Below are 19353 nucleotides of genomic sequence, written 5' to 3' on the forward strand. Positions count from 1 at the left end.
AGTTAAAGGCCTTCATAAATATGCAAAACTACATAGAGGTTTATATACATGAGGATTAAAAAATAGCTTATTGAAAGATTTTTCACAGATTGCTTTTGTTTTAATAGTGAATATTTTGAAATCTAACTATTCTAATTAATGATGAGTTTTAAGGGAAAAAAGAATCCATACATGCATATATAAACTATGCAATTGTGATGCTGGAAAGTAGTATTCTGAGCCTACAATTAAAATCAAATTAACTATTAAGTTAATTGTATATGAGCTAGAGTGCTTCTTTTAATTCTTACAGAGCACTAGTTACTAGTTTTAAGAGATTAGTAACATGAGTTTCTCATAAAGCAAGTAAGAGAACACACAAAATTATTATAAATCCTAAATATATACATATGTATGTACAGCTGGAATGAAACTAAAATTTACAATATTTGGATAAATTAGCATTAGAAAACTAAAGTCAATGACATGTTAACATCACTGCTATTTCGTACTAACTAACGTTTATACTCCAGATGCATTAGATCAATGAGGATATCTTGTCTCTTAAACAAAATACATTTAACTTTATTTTCTAAAAAAATATATATTTAAAACAAAATATATACCTACATACAACTGTCGTCTGGTCAACAGGTTGGACAAAAATAAATTGCTCCCCAAAATTGTTTTAAATCACTAGATGACAAGTAAACACACAAATGAACATAAAGCCAGTCACATACACATTTTTTTAAGATGCTAAGCTCAACTGCAACAAAATTACAAGTTGTATAATCATTAATCATTTCACCCCTATGTGCATTTTGCTTTTCTTAATTATACCTTCACTGTAAAAAATAATACTGCACAGTAATTATTTTATGATTTTGCATGTTTTGAAATAAACATAATACATTGTATTTTATAGACTATCTAGATAATTTGGATCTACATAATTTTTCACCATTATTCACTTTCAAATTGTTCCCATGCTTATTAAAAACTATAGTAAATGGCAATTGTGCATTCACTTTTGGTAAAAGTATTTCAACATGTATTTATAAATTTAGATGTGAAATAAAAGGCAATATTAGTTTCAGGTTTTATCACTGTAAGAATGTATATTTGGTTTTACTATCTTACTAGCTCATGTAAAAGAGATAAAAAGCACAATTTTATTCCTTTCCCCCAGATTTCACTTTCTCTTGTATGGTACAAGAAATGAAAAAAATACAATTTTCCATTTTCTTAAGTAGCTTTCTATTCAACCGTATTGCACCTATATTATATGAATGGATATACAGATATACATTCAAAGTGATGTAAACTGAACATTGAGTACAAATTGAGGCAAAAAAATATTTTTCATGAAGGCAGATATTATAAATTCTCAAATGAAAATCATCAGTGAAAATTCAAACAGCTCGATTCACAAAGAATACGAAAAGAATTCTTAGAACTAAACACAGTTAAGAGAATTTTGTTGCTTCTTCAAAAAATTATCAATTAATTGCTCTTTCGCTTTTTGTTTTTACCTGAGATGATTTTCTCCTATGATCACTTTCTTCACTTCTCATATCCATTTTAAGTTTTTCCCTAAAACAACCACAAAAGGAGAAATATCAGACAACTGCTATCTAGGAAGAGCACTAGAGTGGATGGTGGGAATGAAGGTAGACGATCAAGAAGAAAACACAGTATCTCAATGGCAAAACCTTTTCAAGTATTTAAAAAAAAAAAAAAAAAGGCTTGGAATACTGAGGGCCCCACCCAAGGCTACTCATATGACATATAATGTGGTTTTAGAGTTTGCATTTGTGCGTTTGCCTGGGTTGGTGGTGTTTTCACAGTAACAGTTGTGAAAGTGAAAGGAGATGGCTGTTAAAGAGGCGACTAGGTTTTGCACAATGAGGTAGTAAAAGCTGAAAAGAGATTTGGATTTGGCATGGAGCTTAATAAGATAATTAAGAGTGTAGAGATTAATGGCTCCTAAAAATAACATTTAAAATAATGTTTTTTTAACTAAAGGATCTTGAAACATGAAGACAGTTTTATCAATATTAATTAAGCTTTTGAAAGTTGGTTTTCCATTAGCTGAGGCAGCACACAGGAACAAGAGCTGTTTTGTAAATAATCAGTGAACAATAAGCAATAAACCTGATAAAACATTTTATTTAAAGGTTATCAGTAGGTGAGGTTTGTGTAATTTCCCATAATTCTTTGTAGGATTACAAAAAAGACAGAATTCATCAGTTCTGCAATATTTCTTTTTGCTTACCTTACATGTTTTAGAATAATATGATTTTAAAAGCATAATGTTTTGCCTAAAGTTTATTTTTTTGGAAAAGATCATAGCAACCATCCTTAATATGCAAATTATAGTCTACATTGATATACAGTGTATACTTCAAAAGCATTATCTCTTTTTTAACATTTTTTACATGTTTAAAAATAATTTTTTTATCAAAATTAAAGTGATATGCATCTGCTAATCCTTTCACATCAAACCAGGCAAAACTACAGTTTGTTATGAAATGCTTAAATTGCTAGGAATTTACTTCTGCAAACAGACGATTAATTAGAATACAATGCATTTATCTGCTGAGCCAATACGTTGCTTTAAACTTAAAAGTTAGTTAGTACTTTTTCCACTAAAATGTCTACTAGATATTTCCAGCATTCTTTGTAACTGCTCTAGGACAAATACTTCTTTTAAAATGTATTTTAAAATAGAGTGTTATTAAGGAACAAGCTTCTTTTCTACTTAGCCACTGAGAACATGATCTTTTCATCCCTATTTCTATTCGATTGAAATCCTTGTAGATAATTTAACTATAACTTCCCTCAAACTAATATTATTTGTCAGTATTTTAATACATATCCCAGTCTGATCTTTTTGAGTTCAAAAAGTTTCTTCATTCACCTTACAAATTATAAATCACATGAAAGACTTTTACATTTTTGCCAACAAGGTCTAAACACTCATTTTTCTTAGCAGAAACTAATACTGGACACAAAAAGCATACTTAACATGTTAATGTCTTTCTAAAACTTTGGTGTATAACAAAAGAAAAACATTTTCAGAGATTTATCTATTTTTACTTTAGTTTCTATTCTAATCAAGATTAGAGCAAGAGAGTAAAAGAAAAAAAGTTTAGAGTAAAGTGTGTGATGAGTTAAATAAGAGTAAACGGAAAGTTCAAGGATCCCTTTTTAAAACAGTAGGCTTAAGAAGAAACAACAACAAAAAGTTATACCTGATATGAAAGGTGCGATTTCACCAAGAGCAATGTATTGTTAATTATGCCATATTTTTTGAAATCATAAAAATAAAGAAGGCTCATTTGATTATGTTGCCTTAAAAGCTGCTTTACCAAGCCCGAAGTCTCTGTAGTTACACAAGCCAATGTTTGCTTTTTTTTTTTTTGATTTGTTTTGGTTTGGATTTTTGTTTGTTTTTGTTTTTGTTTTTTTGAGTAGGAGTCTTTCATATATTTTTTTTCAAAACTCTTGCATGAAGTAAGACAATTTTTTTTTTCTTCAGGGCTCCTGTTATTTCTTAGCAAAGAAGGACGAGAGTGCTTGTCTTCTTTCTCTTCCTTCTCTGTATTCCAGGCACAAAGCACTGCGCAGAAGCTGCACCAATCCTTGCCGTCACTGGCAGCAGAATGGTAGAAGGTGGGAGAGACCAGGAATCCTTCCGGGCTGTGCTGACTTTAGAAATGAGGACTGCACACGTTTCTCTCCCGAACCAAAGGGGTGAAAAGGCAGGATGCCAGTTTGCTACACGGCTGCAATGATCTCATGCTCACTGCTGCTGTCGTCCTGTTTGCCCAGTTCAAATGCCTGTTCATTATAAACCAAAAAAATAAATAAATAAATAACCCAACTACTTGGATTCCTCAGCAAGCAGAAAGGGTATTAACATAAAAAAAAAAAAATCAGCAGGGAAAAGACAAAAAACAAAAAGCACACAAAATTTTAGAATTCACTTGTTATGCCTCAATATTCTGTTATTATTTTTCTTTTTTGTTTTTGTTTTTTTCCTCCCTTCTCTCTCTTTTTAGAGATAAGCAGCAGAATTTATCAGGCGTGAAAGGGACAGCCTCCTGGTGGCCTGCCAAAAACCCAGAATAAAGGCGAAGTTGTGCTTCAAAGCTCAGTTGCTTGCTGAGTCTGGCTAAAGTCAAGTATTAAGATCCACCATTTTCTGAGCCATGCTAGAAAAGAAGAAAAAAGTCAGGACCGTTGCTGCTTTCCAAGTCTCCGTTGGCACCATCACAAAATCTCAGTCGTAAGGTCACATGATTCTCTGCCAAATGTAGAGTGCATTCCCATCAACCATTCTGCTGATACTGCGAAGGCAGCTATTGTCTCCTTTAGACCCAAAGTTCAGCCCACTCTTCATTGAATTAGCTGAAAAACGCATCACCTTTGGGGGCTGGGAGTCATGGAAACGTCTACCTGGCAAGCTGCCCACTTTTTCTGCCCATCAACCAGAGATGGAATTGTGCTGCCTAATGCAATGATGACTTGGAATGTGAAGAGTCGTCCAAAGTGAATCTGATTCTTGCAACGCCTGTTTCATTGCACAGAAAATCCTGGCTTCTTGTAGTTAAGAGGGGGGAAAAATCTTTCCTACCAAAAGTAGCAAATAAAGGTCTGAACATGCCTATTCTGCAACTTTATTTCTTCACACACCCAAATGGTTCTCAAATGAAAAGACGGGAATGCCCGGCAAGTTTTCTGTGTTAAAGGCATCCCTTCTTCTGTCTCCTTTTCCTCACAAGTGAATGCAAAGCCTGGAATGTTTGTTTTAGTCTCTCACTTTAAGATTTAAAAAAAAATTCCTTGAGTTGTCTTCTTGCTTCTTATTACTTTTTTATTTTATCTAGCACTGCTTTTGCACTACATGGCCACCAATATCCACTAGCAACAGTGGGTATGCATTATTGCTGCAGTCTACAACCAAAGTGGTCCCCGGAGAGGGCCAGTTGTCTCTTCAACCACACAAAACCCTGGGTCCTGGTAATCCTCATCAGTACCTAGCACAGCTGCTGTGCAAGTTTGCCGAGGTTGACACATGGGAGAAGTGTTCTTTCTGTTTCTTCACTGGCTACAGTTTGCCTGTGTGGCATGAAAGATGCCTTTGAAAGATGCAGGGAGTATACCAACAGCTCTTAGGCAATAAAATGAAATGGTTCCCCCTCCCCAGTGAGTTTCCATTCCAGCATGCAATGAAAGTTCCCATGTACAAACATTTCCACACTTTCTAACAAAAGTGGAGTGAATTAAATCTTTCACAATTTCATTAAGCAGAATCTAAAGCCAAGAAGGAAAGCAAGTATTGTTAATATTTAAGCCAAATACACTGAAGAGTTCTACAAAGAACCATGCTCTACTCTATTAAAAAATGTTTTTGTGATAATTGATGAATTTTTTTTTCAGAAGGATAAATGGCTTTTCAGAAAAATTTAAAAGTATATTCAGTGCCTTTCCAAAGTGATGAATTAATGAGGAATTACCTTTCCTCATATATACAAACATACATTAAACAATACATGACAAAGTTTAAAAAGGTAATCAAACCATGACATGCCCAATAAAAGCAAATAATATGAAGTTTTCTGAGATCTAGAAAAAAATATTTCTAAAAATAATTTGTATGCCATGTCCCTCAGTTCTCTTTCAAGTGAGAAAAGCTAAATCAAAGTGTTATAGGTCATGAAAGAATATTTATTGGAGATAAACTCCTCAAGAAACAAACTGGTAGAAATTGGAACAAAGAAGTTAAATGGATATTAAAATATAAATTACAGATGGAGAATTTTTCTGTACAAAATTTTTACTTTTTAATACAAAATTCATTAATTAGTGAATATTGTATGATTCTCTCCTAATTAAAAAATGAATTAAAAAGAAACAAGAAGATGTAATACACATAAGATTTTCATAATCCTCCCACTAGGTTCAACTAAAATCCCTGGATATTAGATATGAATAAATACAAGGAAAACACTGAAAGATAAAGAGAAGTTGATAAACAAGCTATGGGGTTGCATGACCCAAGAAATAGCTTGGTGGTGATTTATTTCAATTTTCTTTTGCTATAGATATCCTACACTTCAAGCTGAAAAAGGCTACAACCCAGAAATGCCAAATGTTATAGAAAAAAATAAATAATAAACTAAAATTCCAACAAAAGCCTGTTCTTTTTAGTCAAGGGACCAAGAAAGGGGCATCCTACAAAGACAGAAACTTCTAATCCAATACCACACAAGGAACTGTGGGCCCATTTCAACCCACACCTGAAAATGTCAAGCAGGGAGCCTTGAGACTGACTCTTGTTGAGCTAAAACTAGGTGACCCAAATCCACACCTTCCCCACTCAGACATGATATGGCCTAAGTCCAAGTAGGGAGCGAGGACATTTATCCCCATTGCAGGGGTGTGGAGTGTTAAAACAACAAGTTCCCTTCCTTTTCATGCACTGTCAGTAAAGCCTACAAGAGGAGCCTGGGCCCCACTCTCAACTCAAAAATAAAGAGACTCCTCTCTAGACCCGCCTCCCTACTGAAGTGATATTAGAGGATGACTTGTAGAGAATCACCATGTTAGAAACTGTCCAGCAATAACAAGGCTACTCCTCTATTCCTGGGCACCCGAAGTTCATGGAGGCTACCATAGTAGCCACTCCTACAAAGGAAGTTAACAAAGTACTTCCAGTCAGGGAGGTGCCAGTGGAGAACTATCCAGGAACAGAAACTGTCACCCTCATCTAGGAGTGACTAGGAACTCTTGCATTTCAGTGTCAGTGGGGGCCAATCAGAGAAACCCTAGGCTTGTTTTACTTCTGGCAATGATGAAGTGGCCTATCCCCCACCCCCCTCCTCTGCTGGAGTGAAATGAAAGGAATCCAGGTACAACAGAAGATTTAAATAAGAATGAAAGTCTCATACATAATACCCACAATGTCCAGATTTCAATTAGAAATTATTTTTGATGCAAAAAATAACCAGGAAGATCTCAAACTGAATTTTTAAAAAAGACAAGTAATACAAACACCAAGATAACAGAGCTATTAGTATTATCTCACAAAGATTTTAAAGCATCCATCTCATTATGAAAATGTCTTAATGAGCAACTATGGATACGGTTGAAGTAAAACCATTAAAAATATTAGCAAAGGAATAAATGATAAAAAGAATAATCAGATAGAAATTTTAGATCAAAAAATTACAAAAATTGATATTTTAAAACTGAATGGATGTACTCAACTGAAAAGGAAAGACAGCAAAGAGTTAGAAGATAAAACTAAATAAATGACCCAATCTGGTACAGAAACAAAATATACTTAAAAAAAGGTAAACAGACATAATTAACTGTGGAACTATAATAAAAGATCAAATATTTGTGTCATTATTACTTCCAAAACGAAAGGAGAAATAGAATGGTCTTTTAAAATGCCTAAAGAAATAACTGCTGGAGAATTCCTAAATTTAGCAAAAGACATATATATTCGAGAACCTATGCAAATGCAAATCCAATGAAATCTACACCAAAACCAATGACAATCAAATGTATTTAAATTAAAGACAAAAAAAAAAAATATCTTGAAAGGAGTAAGAAGATAGTACAACCTTACCTAATGTGGAAAAATAAGTGTGACAGTGGGTTTTTTATAGGAAACCACACAGGCACAACACTTTCACATGGTGAAAGAAAAAACTGTCAACCCAGAATCTTATATCCATGGATAAGATACTTTAGAAGTGAAAAAGAAATCAGGACATTTTTAGTTCAAAAAAACTAACAGAATTTTTCTCCAGCAAACCTACCCTAAAAGAATGACTAGGGAGTTGTCAACACAATTGATAACAGAAGGAAACTTGGAACTTTATAAAGGAAGAAAGAATTCCATAACCACATATATGGATAAATATAAGAAATTTTCCTTCTCTGAAATTTTCTAAATCATGTTTGATGGTAGAAACAAAAAAATGTAGCACTGTCGGATGTGGGCCTAAACATATACATAGAAAATATTTAAGACAATTATATTATAAATAGATGAGTAAAGATACAAAAATTGAAGTTAGGTACTTTAACAAATTTGGCAAAATGAAGACATAGGATGACTATCAAAGTTGTAATTTATGTAATGTAAAGCATAAAGCAATCACTAATAACATGTTGGATTAGGCCTTGATTTCCTTAAGAAGACTCTTATAATGCAAAAAATAAAATCAAGAATCAATAAATGGGATGGATTCAAATTGAAGAGCTTCTTCTCGGCAAAAGAATCAGTTGAACAGAGAGCATCCAGAATGGGTGCCAATTTTTACTACATGCACATCAGATAGTGCACTAATCTCTAGGATATATATATAAAGAGCTTAAAAAACTTAACACCAAATAAAAATCCAAACAACCCAATCAATAAATGGGCCAAAGAACTGAACAGAAACTTCTCAGAAGATGATATGCAATCAACAAACATATGAAAAAATGTTCAACATCTCTAGCAATTAGAGAATTGCAAATCAAAACTATTCTAAGATTTTGTCTCACTCCAGTCAGAATGGCAGCTATTAAGAATACAAACAACAATAAGTGTTGGCGAAGATGTGGGGAGAAAGGCACATTCATACCTTGCTGGTGGGACTGCAAATTGGTGCAACAAATATGGAAGCAGTATGGAGATTCCTTGGAAAACTTGGAATGGAACCATCATTTGACCCAGCTATCCCACTCCTTGGTCTATACCCAAAGGACTTAAAAACAGCATACTACACAACCACATCAATGTTTATAGCAGCACAATTCATAATAGCTAAATTGTGGAACCAACCTAGATGCCCTTCAGTAGATGAATGGATAAAGAAAATGTGGTATATATACACAATGGAATATTACTCAGCATTAAAAGAGAATAAAATCATGAGTCTTGCAGGTAAATGGATGGAGTTGGAGAATGCTAAGTGAAGTAAGCCAATTCCAAAAACCAAAGGCTGAATGTTTTCTCAGATATGAGGATGCTCATCCATAATGGGGATGCAGGGGTAGAGCATGGGAGGAATGGAGGAACTTTATATAGGGAAAAGGGGAGGAAGGGGAAGGGAGGGAGCATGCCGGTAGGAAAGATGATAGAATGAGATGGACATCATTACCCTAAGTTCATGTATAAATACATGAATGGTATGACTCTACTTTGTGAATAAATAGAGACATGAAAAATTGTACTCTCTATATGTATTCTGCTGTCATGTATAACAAATTAGAGAAATAAATCAACTAAATTTAAAAAAAGAAATACACTGAAAATATTATTTATATAAAAGTTCTTAAAATTCCAACACATTGTCAGGAGAGAGAGAGAAATCAGCAGGAGAGAGAAATTAGAACAATAAAAACAAAGAGAATAAATGGGAAAAAAAGGTGAATTAAAACAAAAAAATTTTGAATAAATGCAAATTGTATGAAGAATATGCATTATATTATTATTACTAATTAAACAGCAGACATTTACACAGTGAATTAAAGCACATGGCCCAATTATATGCTCTCTACAATGAACTCAAATATAACAATATATATAGATTGAAAATGAAAGGATGGGAAAAACACATAACAACCAAAGAAATAAGGGGTGCTTGTATTAATATCAAGTAAAATAAACATTGAAAGAAATAAAACCAGGAATAGATATGTCATATAATGACAAATGGAACAATACAAAGCAAAAGACACAACAACCCTGTCTGTATAAGCACCAAACAAAATAGCTTCAAAGTGCATAGAGTAAAAACTAGTGAAACAAAGAAGGAAAAAAGTTCATAATGAGAGTTGTATACATTTACCAACAAGTGACAGGAAAAAAATAACAGAAAAATAATAAGGTGTAGAACTCAACAAATCATCAACCAATAGGGTCTGACTGACATTTATAAAATGTACCACCAAACAATAGTGGATTGCACATTGTTTTCACATTCCAGAAACATATTTCAATATAAGCCCTATCCTGGCACGTAAGGCAAGTCTCAACAAATTAAAAATAATTGAAATCACACAAAGGGTGTTTACTTACTACAGTGCAATTAACAAAAAATCAAATACAAAAAGGTACTAGGAAAATCTTCAAACACTTAGAAATGATTCAACACATCAAAAAAACCCATAGGTCTAAGAGGAGGTCTCAAATGAAAAATAAATACATTGGAAAGGCTGAAAATGAAAATACAATTTAAAAAAGAAAGTGGGAGACAGCTACAGCAGTGCTCAGAGGGAAATTAATAGTACTATATACACACATTAAAAAAGAGTAAAAATCTTAAACCCATAATCAAAACTCTAATATCAAAAGCCAATAACAATATAAGCAAGATAAATCTAACATAGATAAGAGAAGAAAGGGAATAAGTGCACAAACAATTGAAGTTGAAAACAAACAAAAAAAAAATAGAAAAAATCAGTAAAACAAGGATTTGATTCTCTGGAAAGATTAATAAAATTGATAAACCTACAGCAAGACAAGACTGGCAAAAAAAGAGGAAATCCAAATTATTACTATTAGACATGAAATAGAGGATGTCACTAGAGTCCCTACAAATAATATTATATTGTTTGCTTTTTTGTGTGTGGTACTGAGTGTTGAACCCAAGGGTATTTTACTATTGACCTACATCCCCACATTTTATTTTTTATTTTGAGACAGAGCCCCATAAAGTTGATTAGGGCCTCCCTAAATTGCTGAAGCTAGTCTTCAACTTGTAATCCTCCTGCCTCAGCCTCCAAAGCTTCTGGGATTACAGGCATGTGCCACTGTGCCCAGCCAGGTATCAAAAAATAATATGTGAAAATTACAAGCTATCCTAGGTATAAATTGAATATCTTAGTTGAAATGGATCAAATCTTCAAAAATAAAATAATAATAAAGAAATGACCCAATATAGTACAGAAACTTATCCACTATGAAATAGATCATTTGAGTAGTCCTATAACTGCGAAGAAGTTGAATCTGTACTTTAACTTCCTCAAAAAGAAATCTAGAGGCCAAATTGTTTCACTGGATAATTCTAACACATATTTAAAAGCTTAACAACAATGCTGTACAATGTTTCTAAGAAAATAAAAGACAAGGATATAACTTCCAGTTCATATTCTGAAGCAGAAATTTGACTTGTGGGTATTTATCCAAAAGAAATGACTATTTATATTCATGCAGAATTCTGAACAATTATAATTTTTTCCCCCAAAATAACTCCAAACTCAAAAATGCACAGATGTCTTCTAATGAGTGTTTAAACAAATTGTGGTACATCCATTCAGACTACTTAGCTATAACAAGGAACAAACTATTGATACACTTACTAGTCAGAATTATTTCAGGATAATTATTTTGGATGAAAAGAGCCAATCCCCAAAAGTATCCAATATAATTCCATTTTGCCATTTTAGAAATGACAAAATTATAAAAATGGAAAACACGTAAACTGTTCAGGGGTTAAGGTCAGGGTGGGAGTGAGAGAAAAGTAGGTATGACTATAAAAAAGCAACAATCCTTATAGTGATGGAAATACTCTGTGTCTTAACCATACGGATGTTAATATTTCTATTGTAATATTGTACTATAGTTTTCAAGATATTGCCATTGAGAAAAGTTGGTTAAAGAATACATCATACCTCTCTGTTTCATTTCTTTTTTTAAGAGGGAGAGAGAGAATTTTAATATTTATTTTTTAGTTTTAGGTGGACACAACATCTTTGTTTGCATGTGGTGCTGAGGATCGAACCCGGGCCGCACGCATGCCAGGCGAGCGTGCTACCGCTTCAGCCACATCCCCAGTTCTCTGTTTCATTTCTTACAATTGTGTATGGGTCTATAGCTATAGCTATCTCAGACTAAACAGTCTAGTTTCGTAAAGTAACAAATAGACCAAGGTCACTGTTTTTATTGGTTATTTGCAACTGCTTGTTTTACTATAAAGAAAACCTCAAATGGAAAAACTGGAAGGTGCCTGCTAGTTTATTTGGTCTGAAGTTGCAGAGTAGTCGTTAATAAACTATGATTTGATCGGCTAGGAAAACCAGGTTAGGGAGTGTTCTAAATGAGGAAATAGAAACGTTCCCCAATGGATACATAATAAATGTCTCACATGCTATATGTCATATGGGCTGTGTCCCAACTGCTCAACTCTGCTGCTGCAATATAAAAACCATCAAAGAAAATATGTAAATGAAAGAGTATGGCATAGTTCCAATAAAACTTTATTTATGGACAACAAAATTTCATCAATTTTCACATTACAAAATATGTTCTTAATTTTTTTTTCAAACATACATCAGTATAAAAACCATTCTTTGAAACTCTCCAAAAAACAGGTCATAGATTTGACCCATGAAGTGTAGTTTACTGACTTCTGAGCTAAATTACTTCTTGGAATCTTTTATTGTCCCATCATTCAGTTTTGCTTCTTTTTTATGTTCTTCTTAACCATCTCCATTTCCAAAATTGTTAACTGCTCCCAATTAGAAATTTCCCCTCAATGTTCTTCTTTATCAATACCGTTTATGGGTTAAACAGAATTTTTATTGTTAAATGTGGAGCTAGTGATAAACTAGAAAATCAGATAAAGTCATCTCCCGAAGATCATCTATTATTTAAATTTCTTCATAATTTTAGTGAGAAATACTATTGATTTTTCAGGGCTTATTTGATTCTACATGCCTTAAAAATCATTAAAAGAGCAAATTACATGAGGTGAACCAGTTGAAAGATTCAGAAATATTCAGACCAGAATAAAAAAAAAAAAGAGTATAAGAAATTGTGTTGTATCATGGTTGTAGAAGATGCTTGCATATGGTGGTGGCTGGAGGGAGAGAGTTAGTATGGAAAGCAAGAAAAAAATCAGCTGAAGCAATAATATGGAGATGAAAATTAAAGCAAATCAGGAAAAAATACAACGATTACAGCACAAAGAGAAATTTAAAAGCAAAACCTAGACGTAAGGATAAGAATAGTAAGAGATAATATTTTTGAAGTCATAGTTCTTCACTAAGGTCCTGTGGATAAAAGGTGGGCTTCTAAAGGAATTGTTATTTTTGTGAAACATAATGGTTTCCTTTTATAATGCTTAAAGACATAACTGGCATTTAAAATCATATAATAAAGACCACTTTTGAGTCTCCAGAAAATATTTACTGGGATTTCTTTTAAAAAGTGAAATGAGTAGAGAGAGAACAACTCCATTTCTTTGATTATTTTTATACTATAAAAAATTAAATTGCTAGATTTTTTTTTACTCCTATGATCAATTCAACACCAACACTCATTAAGATATTATGACCAGCATCTTTTTTAATCAGATGGGAGCTGATATAAACACTAAAATTGGAATGAGAAATTTTAAATAAATGCAACTTCCTAAAATATCAACTGTAGAATAAGGTTTTGTCATTCTTCACGTGAGTTAATCTGTACACTTAAAATTCATACTAAAAAATATTTAGAATATAGATATGAATACAACAAAAATAATATTTCAGAGCACCCCTGAAGTATAGATATGGTGCTAAGCAATTTATGTGAATCAATTTGGTTGTTAAGTTTAAAATTAGTTTCTGTTATCCAACTATTATGATCATGAAGATAGTCATACAAGTATGATCTTGCTAGTATAACATTTTCCATCATGCACTGAGGAAAAGAATGGTAACATAAATGTTTTAAGTGGCTTAGGGTTTTAATCAATACTTTTGCAGTAACTGTGGAATTGAAAATTTCAATTTTACTTTTCCAAACTACAGAAGCAACATAATACATAAATTACCATATATAGGTATTTACTATAATTTTTTAGAATGCCTCTTTTGTTACTTGAGTGTATCTGGACATTCTCAGACCTACAGACAGCCCTAAAGTAAGCAGCAGATTCTTTGGGGCTTTGGCTGGTTTAAGAATTAAGGGTAATGAGATCATACCCTGAGACCATATAAACAAGATAATAATGGTCTGAAATAAACTGATCTAAAAATTTAAAAAATGAAGCCAATACATTAAAAATGTATGTCACATATACTCTCTTTCCATGAAATTCCAAATAAAGCCTGGAGCTACATTGATTTAGAAGAGATAAATCATTTCATGCTTAAAATTAACAAATTTGAGTAAAGATGTTATAGACAAGTAAAACTGTATGCTGCCTTATTAATTTAACTTTGTTTAAGAATAGCATTTATGTTAACTATGCATAATATTTTATTTACTGGTTCCTATTCTATGTAAGGGTCACATACTACATATAGCTGTCTTGAAAGTCTGTCATCTTTTTTAACCTAAGAGTTATGCCTAATGTAAACTCAGATTTCAAAGAGAATGAGGGCTACAGGAACCTCCATTTGGCAAAATGGAAGTTTCTGTTATGAGCTAAGTAACAAAGCCACAAATATACAAGACATTCCATTCCACTTAATGGAAAGTACCTTCAGGGCCTTCTTGACTTGGTATCAAATATATGCATGAGTTTGTCAAATGCATCACCTGAAATAAATGGTAAGTCCATTGGGAGGAAGTGGAGCATGAGCCAGTCAAGTCAATCAATTCAAGAGCCTATCTCAGGTTTGAGGCAGTAATTGGGGTATTAGTTTCAGGATCTCCCCAGGAATACCAAAATCTATGTATGCGCAAATGCCTTATACAAAAAGGTGTAGTATTTGCATATAACCTACACATATTCTCTCATGCACTGTAAATCATCCCTAGACTACTTATAATACCTAATATAATGCAAACGTTATGCAAATGGTTGTTATACTGCATTGTTTATGGAGTAATAAGAAAAAAGTCTGCACCTATTCAGTATAGATGCAATTTTTACTTTTTAGAATTTTCAATCTATGGTTGGTTGAATCAGTAAATATGGAATCTATGAATATGAATGTCTCATTCCACCACAGAGTTGGGCATGAACTTTTGAATTTGAGGATAGCTCTTTAACATTTCCTCTTAGCTATTGGATTATTTACTAAATATTTCTCTAAAATCAGAACGTGATTAGGCAATGTCTAAGTAATATAAGAAATCTTAAAGAATCAAAAAACAATGGTTAATTAATGCCAACTGGAAAGTCAGAAGTAATCAATTCTACAACCCACTATGGTGTCTGTGTGCACTTGTATTTCTTTTTCTTTTTTTTTTAACCACAATACTGGTGAACCCAAGGGCACTCAACTACTGAGCTACATCTCAGTCCTTTTCATTTTTGAATTAAAGACAGAGTCTTGCTAAGTTGCTGAGGGTCTTAATAAAGTTGCCCAGACTTGTCTTAAACTTTCCTTGAAGGCCCACACAGTGTTTCAAATATAGAGTTTGATTGCTTACCCCTAAGTTAGAATCTTTGCCTTTTTACATTTTATATGACACATTATATAATGTATTTCTTTATCGTTATTTTTAATTTCACTGGTTTCATTTAGTTTTCTTTCTTTATTTCTATTAGAATGTCAACCTTCTCCTATCAGGGCCTTTGCCAACTATGCATTTGCTGATTTAAATCTTATGCAGCCTAGAAAAAAAAGATAATTAAGCAATTAGAATAGTGTCAAGGTTGCCTTCATTCCTATAATATTTAATGAATAATCAGTAATGTATATGTGCAAATTGCTATGCAAGAAATAATCCCTTGTCTTCCAAAAGCTTAAGATGGGAAGAAATCGTAAAATGTCAAAAAGTTTTTTAACATAAAGCCAAATAATTTTTTCCAATACATAATGACAGTTAAGCCATATGAACTTTTAAAAATATAAAGTGGTATTCATGACTGAGAACATGTATAAAGAGAAGGTTGGGTAAGAATGGATGAAAACAAAACTTAGAACTGATTTATGTACATTGAGAGACTGGCATTTAAAAATCAAGAACAACTCAGCATTTCAAAATTTATTATACATTTTGAGCATTATAAAAATCACATACTCTTTGGGATATATATTGCAAGGTTTTGTCTGACATTCTAGTGTGATAGTATTTAGATGGCATCCAATGAAGTAAATTTTTAGTGTAGTATCTAGAATAGTATAACCCACTTTTGGAAAAATATAGAAATAAAAATAAAAATCTCAGGCACAACACATATACATTAACAAAATCATTATCAAATGTTTTTTGATCATATAATTCAAATATACTACAAGGCAGATTATGCACCTTCACCATGTTGTTGAAATAAATTTCTAATGAACAAAGTCCCTATTTGTTAGTACAATATATTTTCTTATTATTTGAGAATGTAAAATGATGTGAAGAGAAGCATGTGTGTGTGATTACAGTAAATAATTATAACATTTTATATTTTAATTCAGTTTAAAAGAAAAGAATATATTTCTGTTTGTTATTTTAGTATACTGAAGAGTAAAAGCTAGTTAGCTAAACTAAAAATAAAATCTAGATATGTTGAGTCTATACTTTGGTTTAAAAAATAATCCAACAACTTAAAATAAAAATTGTTTTAGCAAACATATCTTTGATTACTGCCAGAGTTGGGGTCAGAGTTGACTATTTAATTGCATTTTCTTTAGTTTACAAACGATACTTTAATATTCACTGTATTTAACTGCAGGTTTTTTTTAGTCTGAAAATTGTGCCCACTAGAAGATAAATTTTCAAGGTGTGAAGAAATATCCAGCTGTACCACTCATTGGTATTTACCCCAAATTATTTAAGTCAGCATACTGTAGAAATGCATGCATACCTGTATTTATAGCAGCAAAATTCAGAGTAGCCAAGTTATAGAACCAGGCGTAGTGTCTGTCAACAGATGAATGGGTCAAAAAAAGTTGTATATATGCACCATGAAGTTTTATTTAGCCATAAAGAAGATAAAATTACATCATTTGCAAGAAAATGGATGTAACTGGAGAGCATGGTGTTATTTGAAACAAGCTAAACTCAGAAAATCAAAGGGTTTTAAGTTTTCCCTAATATGTGGAAACTAGAGAAAATGAAAAAAAAAGGATCTCATGAAAATAGAAAAGAGATAAGTAAGGAAAAAAATGAGCAGGAGGGAAGAGGGAAGGTAGTAGGGAATTAAATTGATAAAATTATGTTGTGCACAGGTATGAACATGCCACACTAAAAATCTAACTATTTTATATAATTATTATGCACAAGTTAAAAATGAAAAAATTCAGACCAAAAAATTATAAAACACACACACAAACACACACACACACAATCTTTATGTCATAAGGCCCTGGCTCATTTACTGAGATAAATTTTAACAGAGGCTGAAAACTGTATGGAGGGATCCTATAGAAAAGATTGTGCAGTTGAGACTGAGGGTAGGACCAGTTAACCCGAGGACCTTTCTGTGTTGTAACCCTGGATAAATCATTTAATCCACCTGTATGCACTTTCCTCTCCTTTCAATAGGAACAAAGGCAATAATTACCTCATTGGGTTGTTGAAAAGATTAAATAAATAAATTTGCCCAAAGGGAATAGAACATGTCTAGTACACAGCAAGAATTAAATAATGTGAGCTATTAGAGTCTTTTTTTAAGCCTCAGAGCTTTACACACAATTGAAAATATTTATTAACAAAATGCTATATAGCAAAATTTCCCAGAAGCATTCTATATAAAGGTCAATGATGCTACCATTATGGTAGGTTTATATCATGCTATATTTTATATATATTATGCCATTAAACATCTTTAAACATTAAGCAAGGCAGGTGCTGTTATTCTCTTCTACGGACTAATAAACTGAAGGTCAGAGTGATTAAAATACTTAAGGAGTATATCCTTGATACAAAACTGAGGAACCCAGTTCATTTGATTCCTATCCAAGAGCTAGGTTTGTTCACTAAGCATCTTCATGCTTATTTTTAGAAAAAGAACATCTGCTTGTTGCATTTTTTCCCTTCCTGTCTATTCCATTTCTCTTTCTCCACAACCTTTTTCACTCACCCTCCTACCCAGCTGCATCCTGAAGGTAGGAGGAAGAGGAGGATGCACACAAAATACTTTTTTTTTCCCTGAAAAATTGTACCAAATATTGCTAGTCTAGTTTCAAACACACTGTACATTTTTTGGCAGGAAGGATAAAATTCACTGAAAATTTGTAAATAATTTTGAGTTTGGTGAAAGCTTGATTATGTGGACTAAATATGTCTTTTACATGGAAGAACAAGAAGAATGCTTGGAGTTCTGCTGTGTGATAAGTTCTGGGAAATCATTCAGTAAGAATTCAGGGTGAATTCAATTCCATCAACATCATTATTAGACCTACCAAAAAATGTTCTTTGTGATCATTTTCCTCAAAAAGGACCACTTTTAAAAAATATTACTTGTAGATATTCCTATATAATTCTGAATTTTCCAAATGAAATTTTATTCCTTTCAAATGTAGTCAAATCACTTTTGTTCATAATTTCTCCAAAGATCAAATTGAATCTATAAAAAAATAATGAGGCTGCATGTATTTTTAAAGAGGAATTACATTAACTTAGATATATGTGAATCTCAGATTTCACTCAGCTCCAACCATTTATCTATTTTAAATAGAAAATTGGGGCAGAGATATAAATTTAATCAATATCTGTATACAAACTCAGTTGTTTGGGGGTTTGTTTTTGCTTTTTTGTAAACCACAAGTAACATGCAGGATTCTTAAAGATTTTCAAACAAAATTTCCACTTTAACTTGATTAAATAAAATTTTATTTATTTAACATATACAGTGTTTTCTGATATTTCCTTTGTAAAAAACATTTTAGTTAATCTGCAACACAATATCATTTAAGGCAAATTAGAAGCCTAGGAAAGCCAAAAGAAAACATACAATTATCCTATAAGACTGCACTGCATTTATTTAAATAGTAATTGCAACTTAGTATTTTAATGGAAAATTGTGAATCTGGGGTAATTATCAGAGCATTTTTCTTTCCTAGGGGAATAACCACTCTGTTCGAATCTGTATTAATTCAAGATGACTGAAGACATATGGAGTTTAGATAAAATATATTCTTGCACTTGCTGGTGATCATGAAACCTCATATTTAGATAAAATGCCATGCGTGTTAAAGTATTATGACAAGTATAGGAATTTTAGGGCTCAAACTATGAAATAAATTTAATTTAGTCTATTGTTTTAATAATTGAAATTCAGTTATATTCAGTCATATAATTCAGGCAAATTAAATAAAAAAGGTAACTAAGACAAAATTAATTATTAGAAACTTTCTTAATATAGGGCAGAAGACCTGGAGAAAATCACATTGGAAAAGGACTTAAACAGTAATATTTCATAACTTATTTTCATAAGGAGAGATTTCTATAGGTTCTAAACTATGTTAATGGTTTTGTACTGACAT

General features: G+C 32.3%; 1 long non-coding RNA gene across 1 annotated transcript in view; it reads right to left on the reverse strand.

Annotated features, from left to right (window-relative positions):
* Positions 1–1521: 1521 nt before the first annotated feature.
* The window catches only part of LOC139706768 (uncharacterized), a 97052-nt gene continuing 79220 nt past the window's right edge, over positions 1522–19353 (reverse strand). Inside the window, exon 3 of the long non-coding RNA XR_011708417.1 lies at positions 1522–1575. This is a non-coding gene — a long non-coding RNA (uncharacterized lncRNA). The remainder of the gene's footprint in view (positions 1576–19353) is intronic.

This window comes from Marmota flaviventris, chromosome 8, assembly GCF_047511675.1.
Source record: "Marmota flaviventris isolate mMarFla1 chromosome 8, mMarFla1.hap1, whole genome shotgun sequence".
Taxonomy (NCBI): domain Eukaryota; kingdom Metazoa; phylum Chordata; class Mammalia; order Rodentia; family Sciuridae; genus Marmota; species Marmota flaviventris.